Consider the following 14,140-nt stretch of genomic DNA (forward strand, 5'->3'; position numbering starts at 1 on the left):
AAAAACAGGTTTATTTAAATGTTAAAAACTTGAACGAAACAGAAGCTTCTATAGAGTGCTAAATATCAAACATGACGTCAATCAACACTATGAATTCAAAGTTAAAAGAAAATGAGCCAAAGATACTCTCTTGAATAATTCAAAGGCCGACTTAACAAATTACTTGTATGAATTAATGAAAGAGTAACAATTATTTATATTTGGAAGGTGTTCATTACAAAAAACCATACAATTTCAATTTGAGTAGTCCACGTTAAACTAATTCAGAACGTACATAAATGTTAATCATGGAATATTACAAATTAGGCGAATATTTGCGAATATTTATTCGTTGCATAGAATAAAATTAAAATTTTAGTAATTTTATGTTATTGAAAATATTTATATCATTTATATTAATTATAAATAATAATTGTTACATTTAGTTTATATAAAATTATAATTAATTTGAACAATACATAAAATAACGGTTATTAAAATCAAATCGTTTAATAATATTTACTTATGTTTTATGTGTGTATAACATTAGTTATATTTGTCAATTATTTTAAATTTCTACTGTTACAAATTATTACTTTCTAAAAAAATTGACGGTGTTTTAATTTCATTATGATGATTATTTAAATTACCAACAAATGTTTATAATCTAACATAATTTAATTTTTAAGTTTGTATTATTTTTAACTATTATTATTATAAATTAATTTAAAAACAACTGAATTGAATTTTAGTTATTATAAAATATAGTTTTCAAACACCTTTTAGTTAATACGATTTATCAATTTAGATTCTTTTGTATTTATTATATTTAATATTTTCCTTTTAAGTATGTTATATATATATATATATATATATATATATATATATATATATATATATATATATATATATATATTTTGATTCTTTTTAACATTATTTGATATTTTATTTTAAGTTTTAAATTTTACACTAAATTTTTGAGCTTATTTGATATATTAATGTAAGTTATTTATTTAACAATATATTGAAGTTAACAAATTAAGTATAACATATTGATAAATCATAAAGTCTTCAATTTATAATAATGTTTACAACTAAAAGCATATTTAAGTTCATAAATTAAGTATATTATATTGAAATATGAAAAAGTTTTGAGTTCCAAATGAATATGGTGAAAGAAAATGTTTCTTAATTTATAATATGATATGATGATATGATGATATTTTGATGTATCGATGTTTGAACCATAAATTTTTGTATGGAAAGTGTTCATCTAATATCTAATTATTATGAATAAAAATGATGATGGTAATATTTTATATAAAATGACAAGTTTTATTGTGTATTATAAAGTAAGCATTCAAAGGCACTGGGTTTAACAACCAATTAAAAGATCAAAAAGCGTAGAATGTTAATTTTATTAGTTTATAATATGTGGAAACTATTGTTACAGAATTAAATAAATTATTAATTAAGTGATATTTTTATTTATATAATATTATAATCGTTAATTCAAATAAATATGTGAAATTATATCACCTTATAATCTTTATTAACTTTATTTTATTTTTTATTTTAACGTTATTAATTCAATGTAATTAGAGTGAAAATTTTAAAATTTGAAATTTGAAACTACATGATAAAAGAACTACTTTTTTATTAATATATGAAGATTTATCAAAACTGTTAGTATGGCTGTAAGCGAATCGAACGAACACGAACAGGGGTTTGTTCATGTTCATTTGTTTAAGTTAGTTGAGCAAATAAATGAGTACGAACGGATAAGTAAACGAGTTTTCTTGTTCATAATTGAACCTATATGAACATAAATGAACATATAATATAGTAATGTAATCAAACACAATTAAACATATATGAACATAAAAAGAACTTATATAAACGAATGTTCACTAACATAATCGAACGAACAAGATCATTGTTCATGTTCGTTCGTTTAATTAAACGAACAAGAATTTGTGTTCATGTTCGTTCATTTATTAAATAAACAAACATAAACAAACTTCCAGCCGAACGGTTCACGATTAGTTCGCTGAATGTTTAGTTTGTTTACAGCCCTAATTGTTAGATAACTGCTCTTATGGTACCATTGATTTGGTAGTTTATATAACCTTCTCCACCTTTAATTTGACCTATGCAATGTATACTTGTAAATTATCCTTTTCTACTTGTACCATATATATGTGGTTTGTATGTTTTTAATTAGTTAGTGAATTTGTTTTGTATGTTTTTAATATTTTATAAATTAGTTTTGTATAATTTTTATTTATTTTAAAGTTAAAAATTAAATGGATTGAACGGGAAGAAAAATATAAGCTTTCATATGTATGATTAGGGGTATCAAAAAAACCCGAACCCGATTAACCCGACCCAACCCAAACCCGAATAAGGTAATTAGGGTCAGGTTTAATAGGGTCAAAACTCTTAATCGGGTTATTCAGGTTAACCCGAGTAACCCGAATTATTATTAGGATCGGGTTTAGAGTTGTTTTTTTCAAAACAATTCGGGTTTCGGGTCAACCCGAATAACCCGATTAAGAATTTATTACCAAATTTTTTTTACTACGTTGAATGACATGAATTCAAGATCTCATGTGATTTTACAACTAATACATATTTTTTATTTAAACAAACCAGACAGTAAAATTACTATGTATAGAGATGTATAAAATGACATAACTTTCCTCTCTTCTTAATGCAGTACAGTTGTGTTGTAACAGTTTTACAAATTTTATCCACTGTTTACATTACTAATATGGTAAAATAAACTCCAAAATTTCATATGGTATACCAACTTTACAATTTAAGTCCCTATACATGTAGATTATGTATTAAAATAGCACAACATAAATTCATCTTATATTTCAACCTCAACCCGATTAACCCGACCCTACAAACCCGAAATCCGATTAACCCGAACCCGACTAACCCGTACCTTATTAAGGTCGGGTTTCGGGTGAATATTTTTTCTAAAAAAACCCGACTAACCCGACCCGTTTAACCCGAATCCCGATCGGGTCAACCCGATTAACAGCCCTATGTATGATAGGATGAAAAATATAAATAAATAAATATGAAGTAACGTCTAAAGCGGGTTGGGAGGAACTTAAAACACTTCGATTAACAGAAAATTGAACCAAAAAACACAGAGAAAGACGAATACAGAAGATATAGCAAAAAAGAAAAAAAAATACCATTATTAATACATTATTAATTACCAACTTTAGCTTATAATATTACTATATTAGTATATAATAAAAAGTTTCTCAAAATTGAAAGATTAATGAAGTATAAGGCATATTTGGTCCTTGTTATCTTCTAAAGTTAGTGAAAAAAATATTAATCTTGGAATTTGGTAATTTAAAACCTGATTTATAACTAAAAACAGTTGTTCACTAATATATTTTATTAACATGTCAAAAGTTGGGTTCTGTTAATTAGCATAACATCCCTAGCTAGATGTATATATTATAATTCCAAAACAATTGCAAAAAGTGAATTTGTTATAATATATTAACCCTTGAATTTGGTTAAAACTCTATTAAAAACTAAGCCGAAATTAATGTACTTTTCTTTCACATATATCTCCACACAAATTAATCAAATATAGGCCGGATGAAATCCAAAATACTAAATTCCAAAATCTAAATGGGTCATTTTAGCCGAGTTTGAGTCGACTCAGATAGGTTGTCATATTCGAGCAAACTCGAGTTTCAAATTGTCAAACAACAAATTATGAAAGACTTTAACGAGATAGAAACTTCAGATGAATTTTGTGTATCGAATGACTTCGTCTATTTACTTGACCAAATGAATTCCACGCCACTTTTGACTATTTGAACCATCAATGTGAAAAACAAGTAATAGTAGATATGCCTTTTTTTTTCTTCTCAATTCACTCGGTTATAGTATCTATACAGTTATATCATATTGTAACATATTCATTTGGTATTGTTAGTAATTAAATAATAAATACTCAAATGACCGTAGATATGGAACAGGAAAATACCTTGTTGCTTATGACATACATCTATAGAAGGACCATCACGACAGTAGCAAATGAAATGACTACTAGGGTCGATCCCACACGAGCCTTCTGACTTTATGCAATTTTTGCATTCCTCACTCTCTACATACCATTGCAAAGCAAACCCCTTGTTTAGGGCAGTGACAAGATCGGTTCGATTTTGGTCAAGATCCCTTGCAGTATTTTCAAAAACCGAAACAATAACACTTTCATTGCATGGAATGCTTGGGGGATATACCACATTGGTATTTGTTTTGTTTATGGTACAAGAATACTCAAAAGTGGGCGCCTGGGATGAGGGCAGATGACACCCGTAACCTAGAGTTAGGTTTCGGGTGCTAGCAGTGTAGTTGAATGAAATGAAATCAATAGTGGTGTTAATGAGTCTTGAAGGACATATTTCTCCCCAATAATCTAGTCTTGTGAGCATGATGGTTTTATCTTGGTAGCTAACATCGAGGACTCGATAGTTTAGAGACTTAATTTCTATAACTGGAATACTGTCGTTGACACAGTCTAGCTTGTAGCCTAGTTTTCCACAGTAATTTGGGCGGTCCTTTCCCCAAAACGGGTACTTCATAGGTTTAAGGGTTCCACACATAAATGCGTTGCCACAACTTTTGTATCGCTCATCATTAGTGCATAAAGAGGTTGGGGCATTTATGAGAATCAAAAGAGTACCGAAAGTAACGAAGTATGAAGAAGGGAATGCATCCATATTGGCACGATGAATTTAAGGATTACATATACTTAAAATATCATCTTTTATTATGTTAAAGCTTTTAGCAAAGTTTACGACAAAAATGAAGCACTTCTTGACCCTACAAAATGTTTGTGTTTATACTAAAACTTGGTTGGACATAATTTTTGCCATATACCATCTTAAAACAAAGTTACGAAGTATACTAAGACACATGAAACATTCCAAAACTAGGAATATATATAATGATTAGACAAAGACTAGGATTTAAATAAGAATTAGTGCACGACGAATAAAGTTAAATATGACAACGATAAATTACAAAAAAATTTTCCATAAACTACATAACAAATGGAAATTATAATTGCTTAGCTAATAAAAAATTGTTAATCTTTCTAAAAGTTATTATCCCAATTCCATTTAAAATTCCTTATTCTGGCTTTATTAGTTATGGCATTTCTAAGACTCATGTGCATCACATAAGAGAAGGGTACCGTTGTCATTCTACAAAGAAACATAAAAATATATTAAGGAATAGTAATAATACTTTTATAATCATATAGATATGTATATTTTAATTATTTTTGCATCCGAATAACGACCTACTTATATTTTGTTTCCTATCTATAAAAGAATGATTAACATGGGTTATAGATCTTCAAAGTTTGTAAAATGATTTTATTATTACATAAGATAACAACAACTGTAGGAAAATCGGTCTTTACTCTTTAGCGAGGAGATATGTTGTTTTTCGAGAGATGATTCTTTTCTTTGTGTGTCTTATTGCTTTTTCTGTTGTTACCTCATAGATTTATATATAAATAAAAATATAGTTGATAGATTGTCATTTTCACATAAATCCAACATTTTCCTATGTTGAATGACCGGGATTCATGAGTTTCACCATACGTGGTTAGTCATGTTCATTTGTTTAAGTTAATCGACCAAATGGACAAACACACGCACATAAACAGACATATTTTCTTGTTAGTGTTCATTCATTTAACAAAGTACCTTGTTTTGTGTTTGTTCGTTTATGTTTATTAAGATACTAAATGAACATAAATAATGAATATAAACGAAATTCAAGGCATCAATATATAAATGAACGTAACACCCAAATCAAGAATGAATATATATGAAAAGCAGTGAAATTATGTTTCGAGAAAAAGAGTTAGGAAAATAAGAATATTAACAAACTTAAACAAATGTATACGAACGTAAAAGGATTGTTAATGAACAAACATAAATGAATGTAAATGAATGAACAACCTTACTATTTGTGTTTTTTTGTTCAACTAGATGAACAAAAAAACATATTTATTTTTGTTTATTTATTAAATCAACAAATTTCCTACTGAAAGGTTTGTTGGACGTTCGGTTTGTAGCTCTATATGGACATTTTAGTGAAATTGGGATTCTTGACTTTTGGAAATTAGGTAAGCTACCTACAATGATATAATCTAATATATTTTTGAAATTATGTCACAAGTAATAAGGAATTATTGAAATGGGTCTAAAAATCTTATAACAAGTAATCAAATATGATATTTTGCAACACGATTTACATGATAATTTGGATTTGAGTTGATATAAGAGTTTCATGGAAAAATAACATTTAGATTGAAAATTGGCATAAGTTTTATGAAAATAAAACATATGATTTAAAATGTCTGAGGATTGTTTGCAACTTGGTTTATAATGACATTTTTGTAAATATGGGGGTTGTGTGAGTACCTTGGTGTACATGGTGGTACGTTAGGCGTACATAGACTTGGTTGACTATGTTAGGCGTACATCTAGTACGTTGGGCGTACGTGGCTTGGACCAAAACCCTAATATTTAGGGTTTGTGTATTATTTAAACACCCTTATAGCCCCGTAACCCTTCCTCGTATCAGCCTCCACCCCGCATATCGATCCTTGCAAACCCCTAATCCATTTTAGAGCATATTTGAGCTTTTGAGTGAGATTTGTGTATTCTTGTTTGTGAAAGAAGATCATCAAAGAAGTGGTTGTGCTCTTAAGTCCTTGGATCCAACATTTTCTCTTCACTGTGCACCTTTTGGAGCTATAAAGCTCCAACCTTGATGCATATCTCTTTATTTATTGGTTAAGCTTAGATTTTCCTCTTTTTGTCCCAAAAGTTAGATCTTTGTGAGTATGAAATACTCCAAAGCCTTTAAGCTATCCTTTCAGACGTTTTAGGGTATTTTATGTCATAAAAATGCAAGCTTGGATCTTGGTTTGCTTCATGTAAGAGTTATGGAGTTGTAAATGGTTGAATGAGTTAGGTTTTTGATGTTGGGCTCCTTGTATCCATGCAAAGACATAAAGGTTGCAACTTTATGGCCTTAGACATTTTATTGACCTTAGATCTGAAGTTTGGATGTTAGGTCTTAAAACATTAAGACCTTAATAGAAGGTTTTGAACCACAGTGTCGGGCATAAATGGAAGTACGTTGCACCAAATCCACCTCGACCCTCGTCCTTCCTTCTGTATCAGACGCTTGTACGTAGGGCGTACTGCTTAGATTCAGCGTCTGGGCCATTCTTTTGGGCCTTTGACCAGTGGGAGTTGGTTTTATTAAGTTGGGCTATGAATGGAAGGGAAAAATGACCTTTTTGCCCTTATTTAGGATATTGGAATATTTGGACTGTTTATTATAGGTTGAAACTCTGGTTATTAATTAGGATTATTTTTAGAATACGATTAGTGTGAGGAGTCGTGTTAACAACAAATCGAGTGTGCGATTCAGTTATCTTCTTTTAGAGGTTAGTCTTCTTACCATACTAGTGGGTCGGATGTATTAATTTCGGCCTACTGGCTTATATGTGTTGGATGTATGTGATTATGTGACTATGTTTGATATGACTGATGATATATAGAGCAAATATGGGCTCGAAGTCCTTATAGATTCGGGGGTTGATACAGACCCGACACAACTACATGTTGTCATTTAGGTTGATACGGACCCCGGGGTTGATACGGACCTGATACAGCTACATGTTGTCATATGGGGTTGATATGGACAATACACAGCCACATGTTGTTCTATGCATATGTCTATTATATGTGGTATTTTGGGAAATCTCACTAAACTTTGTGCTTATAGTGATGTTTATAGTTCCATGTACTTCTGGCACAAAAAGGGAAGTATCCACCCATGTTCCACATTTTCTTTATGATTTGGATTTGTACTCTGATGATTACTCTCATTCAACATACTTTGTTTGGGATAGTTATGAATACTTGATGGTTTCGATTAAATCAAAATTGGAAATTTTATCCATCATTTTAAGGTGTTACAGAATATATATATATATATATATATATATATATATATATATATATATATATATATATATATATATATATATATATATTAGAGTATATTTAAGTATTTATCTTGTATATCAATCCTCTAACTATAGGGATTTCTCTGTATTTAAGGAATTTTACCAAACTTGATGGTAGCGGAGCATCATGGTTGTGTCGGCTTAGGTCAGGTCCCCTATCTCTCTCTCTTTCTCTCTCTCTCTCTCTCTCTCTCTCTCTCTCTCTCTCTCTCTCTCTCTCTCTCTCTCTCTCTCTCTTTCTTCGTTAGCCAAATTTCCGTCGTATATTTTCTCCAACGATCACTATCCTCCTCCCTCGATCCTTGTGATCAACATGATGGCACTAAATGATACCGCTAGAATTGACAATGATACCCCTTTCCCCGAAGTTGTTGATAAACCAACTTGGAAATAGGTTAACATAATCATCAACAAGTGGATTTATAGCACACATCCACTAATCTCATCCAAATAATTGTGAAACTGAGGCCTCTCCAAAGAAATATGGATCATCTTAAAATGTATTCCAATATAACAAAGCCACATGTGCATATACTTGGAGGAATAACTTAATAACACTACGATTGACTCTTTCTCCAATGCGTCAGATTATTGTGCCTAAATCATAACGTTGGCTAGCCAACGTGCCAAAATTAGAAAGTGTATCCTAAAAAAAGAAACAAAATGATCATGTAACTCTGTCACAACTAGGAAATTCGATGCCTTGTAAACATTTAACAGTGATAACAAATGTGAGCCAACAATGTGAAAGCATGTAGGATGCTTATTCAATAACAACAAAACTTCAATCAAACACTTCATACAAACGTTCAAATTGTCAACAAAGAATTGGAGAACCCTAGAAATCATTGTTTAAGTCCATTTTGGACTAGGATTTCCTTATTGGGTCCAAAGGACCACTAAGCTTCCAATTTGACTATCTTGGGCTTAGAACTCTTAAAATGGCTCTAATGGACCCACTTTCATTTATTTTAACATTTTGGGCCATGTTGGGCCTAGAATGAAATAAAATACCCAAATGGACCTTATTGGACCATAACTAACCTAATTTAGCCCTAATAGGTTATAAAAATCATTTCTTGATTTACTTTGGGCCAAAAGTTATCTAAATTATCTATAATTTGGGCTTAAGCATTTAAGGGCCCAAATTCTTTCCTTTTCCCCCTCCATTCTCGGCCCAAGCCCAAAAGAAAGGAAGAGTTGACTTTTTGCATGCCACATCATTTTTGTATGTGGGATAACTAAGCATTACACTTCAAACATCCATGCACTTCTTATATTTCCATGCAATCTCACTCTCTCCTCTCCTTTCTCTTTTGCTCTCGGCCAAAGACACAAAGAAACACACACACCTCACAAAAATTCTCTCTAAATCACTTAAGACACACCTCTTCCTCTTCATCCAAAAATCTCGAGTTTTGCTTGTGATTTAAGAGGTTTTCATCAAGTAGTTCACATCTTTTGAAACATCTAAGTTCGAGATCCTCCAAGAAAGGTTGCTAGGATCGAATTCTTCTTCATCTTTTCCTTCAAAAACCGAAACCACACTCAAGGTGAGCTTTATACCCCTTTCTTTTCGGTTTTAATGAGTTTTATGGGGGAGAATACAAGAAAAATGTGTAGATCTATGTGTATATGTATGCTATGTGTGATTTGATGCATGTATGTGTGTGGTTTCATGTGTATTGTGATGAATATGTTACCAAAAAGGGTGTAAACCCGAGATCTAAGACATGAGAAAGGAAACAAAAATAACTTAAGCTATCTTACACTAAACAAGTCAAGAACAATAGCTTATAAGGTCATGATAAACAAATTCTAACATAAAACCCATTTTTGGGCTTAAATTGTCAAAAATGCAAACTTGGGGTAAAAATCAACAAGTCACGGTTTCTTGAAGGTTAAAAGGGTCACAACAGTTTCTATAAATATTTTTCTGAACATTAGGAATTTCAAGGGACTTAAAATGTAAATTTTTAGCCTAATGGGCTAATTATGGGCTTCTCGGCCCAATAAGCCTCAAAATGCGAAAATGATAAGTTTAAGGGGCTGGAAATGTAACTTTCTGTAAAACAAGGGGTAACTAGCATAACAAAATGTTTATAAGGGTCAAAAATGCTTTTCACTATCAAAAAGGACCAAAAATGTAAACTTTTTAGATTTTGGGTCAAAACTGTAAAAGTTGTGAAAATGAGTTCCTAACCGTGAAACACTATTTTGAAGGGGCTGAAGCTGTCAACAAAATAAGTTTTGGGTTAAAAATCGTGTTTTCTTCAAATAAATAATACAAAAGTGTCAAGAAAAGGGTTTTAAGGACTAAAATTGAAATTCTTTTATATGAGAGGACCAAAAGCGTTATTTTATGAAAGAAAGGTGGTGAAAATGTCAAATTCCATTTTCAAACAAATTAAATTCATTAATACAAAATACAATATCCACGGCTACCGACGAAACGGAAAACAATTACACTCCCAATAACAAATATCGTTACAGAACGAATTGATTCGGTCTTGAATCAATAATAAAACAAAATCGTCAAACCAAAGCCATTCGTTAGACACGCGATAACTATGATAAGCTAACTTACAAACTTTGGGCTTGAAAGTTTCAAATCATGCTTGTTGGGCCTTGCTAGCCCATTAACATGATCTTTGGGCCCAAAGGGAATGTGCTTATGTGTTATTGGGCCTCTCATGACCCGATTTCATGTAAAAGGACTTTCGCTGGCTCTAATGTGCTGTCGGGCCCTATTGGCCCATTAGTACTTCTAGTAAGGTCGAGAAGTCAAATGCAAGTTGGGCCAACGTGTCTTTCGCATTCCCGATAGCCTTAAATAACTCATGGAAATAACGGGACTTCGTACTCTCGTTTCTCCTCGGTTGTTGGGCTTATGAGAAATCAAAGTAAACAGATTCAGGGCGTTAAACAAGAGTAATCATGGTGGGTGGATTAAGTGAGTAGTAACGGCCGACGCCTTTAAGGATCGTTCGTAATCTATAGTTATAAACTAGTCATTTTCTTTAATGCGTGATTATAACAACTCACAAACCCTAATTAATCCAACGCCACCCGGGTAATCAAAATCATTCGACGTATCAGTATAACAATAGAGAAGTCATTGTATTTTATGTATTGGGAAAACATCGGGTTTTCCTGGGAAGTTCAACATTTTCACTTGCGCGATCTATACAAAAGTTCAACAATTATACATGTTTTGAACAATCAACGAGCATATATTTACGGATCTTCACACTTTTTTTACAATAATCTTTTCAGAAAATATCAGATTTTCTGGGTTTTACAAACTACTCTAAATCATTTTATCACAACATTGCTTATGAACTCACCAACATTTCATATGTTGACGTTTTTCAAAAATGACTTGTATTCTCAGGTGGCAGGTAAACCGAAGAATAAGTACCAAGTAATGTTAAGGTGTTTGCTTATGATATTCACCAGACAATTTTTGTTATGAAGTTATAATGACAAAAACTATGTATTGGATGTAAACAATATCGGTTGTATTATTTCAATGCATGGTGATGATTTATGTTATGCTTCATGTATATTCACTGTGACAGTATTCAATTTAAGTCACAAGAGCCCTCGGACGTTTCCGCCGTCTGGTTCGGGGGTGTGACAAACTCATATCCGGCTTGGCCAATAAGTACGGCACGATTGCAACCTTCATCCAACAATCTAATCCCCTGTTAAGTTTTAACAAGGCCTATTTACAACTACGTCTCGAATAAAGTCGGTGAAATACACAAGAATGCCACACACCACACTCCCTTTGCCGCTTAGGCTATAGGGAGTCGATTGCTAGGAGTGCGACGCTAGGGCTCGCCACCCTCACTACACACCGGCCCCCTGACGCACGCCAGGGAGCTCGCCACCGGTTGGTCGCCACACGTGCTTATGCTTGCACGTGCATGCACACATATCAAGCTATCAATTTAGGATGTGTTTGGCACACCACAACTAGATTATTTTTCGAGCTTTTTCTAAGTTGTCATGTTTAGCAAACCAAAAGTAGTTTATAAGCTAGCTTTTTAGAAAGCTACTTAGACTAGCTTTTTAAGAGTTTTTTTTTTAAAAATTCCAAATGTACCGCTTAACTAATTATAGAAACATATTCTTTTAAATTTCTTTTTATGTTAATTTATATTTTTCAGCTAGTTTAACAAACGTTATTTTTTATCAGTTAGTTTTTCAGATACCAGCTACCTTTTTATTTAACAACTAGCTTTTTAGCTAACAACTAGTTTTTCAGCTAGTAGGTCAAACATAATCTTAAAGTCCGATGAATGTTGGGCAACTGGCTCCTACATCAAGTATACCGCAAAGTGTGATAGTTTTGTATCAACCACTCATCACTAAAACCGTGAACTATAAGCTAACTTAAAATCCAAAAGCTTGCAATTTGAATAATCCAACAAAAAAAATCTAAAAAGGTTGTTCCAGTGTGGTCGAAATTACAGATAAATGAATAACTACTACTATGGTATATACATGTCTTCATTGCAGGCCCGACTTTACCTTGTAGTAAACTAAGCCCTTGCTTAGGGCCCCAAATTCTAAAAGGCCCCAAATTCTAAAGTTATTTCTTGTATAGACTACAAAAATGATTGTTATTCACCCCAACAATTCCACAACGACAATTCGATTTCAACAAAACGCAAACAACGTAGTGTTTTGTTTCTTTTCTACTTCTCCGGTTCTCCTCCAATCGATTCTTGAAAACTGAAAGTCTGAAACGCAACCTTCTCTATTCTTCCATCTCCATTCTTTTATTCTCGATTGTTCAAATCAGGGTTTGTTTTCTTGAATTTGAAGTTTAGTACTCAGTTGCAGTAAGTTTAAATCTTGGTATTTTTAAATAGAAAAATCAATTGGGTGATTGATATCTCCTGTTGTACTTAGATGTATTTTCTCGAAATGTATGTCTTTTGTTGTGTTTTTATGATGATGGTCTCTAGAATTTCAGCTCATACATAGTATTCACCAATCACCATTTCTTGTTTTCTCTTTTATATATTACACTTCACAACATTGATCTGAACTTTTTTTGATTTCTAGAGACAATTTTGTTTTACAAATGGGGTTTTTTGATCTTGGGCAAAAGTGTGTTGAATTACGTCAATAATGTAAGTTTTTCATTTTCAATTCCCTTACTTAATCACTTGATCTAATAAGCTTATGAGGATTGAAGATTCAATTTTGATGATTCTGGAAAGTCTAATCATGAATTCAAATACACATGTTCAAGAAAATTGTTAAATTTGATTAAAGATTCGGTTTTTCTTAAAATGAAACTCACAAAAGTTGTTATATGACCAAGTTGTGTTTCTTGTGTCCAATCTAACACATGTGTGCAATCTTGCTCAAACAATCACTCTCGAAAGCCTAACTTCCATGTGACTTCACATTAATGAATTGTATATTGATATATTCTTTTGTTTCAGTTGATTTGCCTTAAAAATTATTAAAAACTTTAGCTGGTTTATGTTTGTTAATATTATTATTACATTCATAATTGGGGTAACACTTCGATGGTTGCTTTTTATCATCATAAGACCACGCCAAGATCTAAAATGCCTCATCTTAGGTGTCTATTCAACACGTAATTAAATTACCTAGAATCCCCCCACTATTTTTAGATTTTGATTTTGAATTGCAAAAACTTGGGAAACTTGCCTTATTTATAGTCTGAGTTGTATGCAAAGAGAAAGGAAGTCTTGTCCAGATGTTTGTCATGAGTATCTCATCGGTTATGCTTTAGTATCTATGGTAATATCTACTTTGTTGTATAATTATTTGTTTGAACACTTTTAATTAATGTGATATTTATTTATTTGTTCTAAGTTCTAACAGCATGTTTATCAAAAGGGAGGGTTTATAACATTTGGTATACTAAAGGGCAAAGAGCCCTAAATTTTTGGTTCGTTTAGAGCCCCAAAATGATTGAGCGCTTCATTGTCGACAATATAAGACTGTTATTATTTCATTTATTTGTATGAATGTTTTTCTCCGCTAGGACGAAGGAATCCAACTGCC

This window comes from Lactuca sativa, chromosome 4 (genome assembly GCF_002870075.4).
Source record: "Lactuca sativa cultivar Salinas chromosome 4, Lsat_Salinas_v11, whole genome shotgun sequence".
Taxonomy (NCBI): Eukaryota; Viridiplantae; Streptophyta; class Magnoliopsida; order Asterales; family Asteraceae; genus Lactuca; species Lactuca sativa.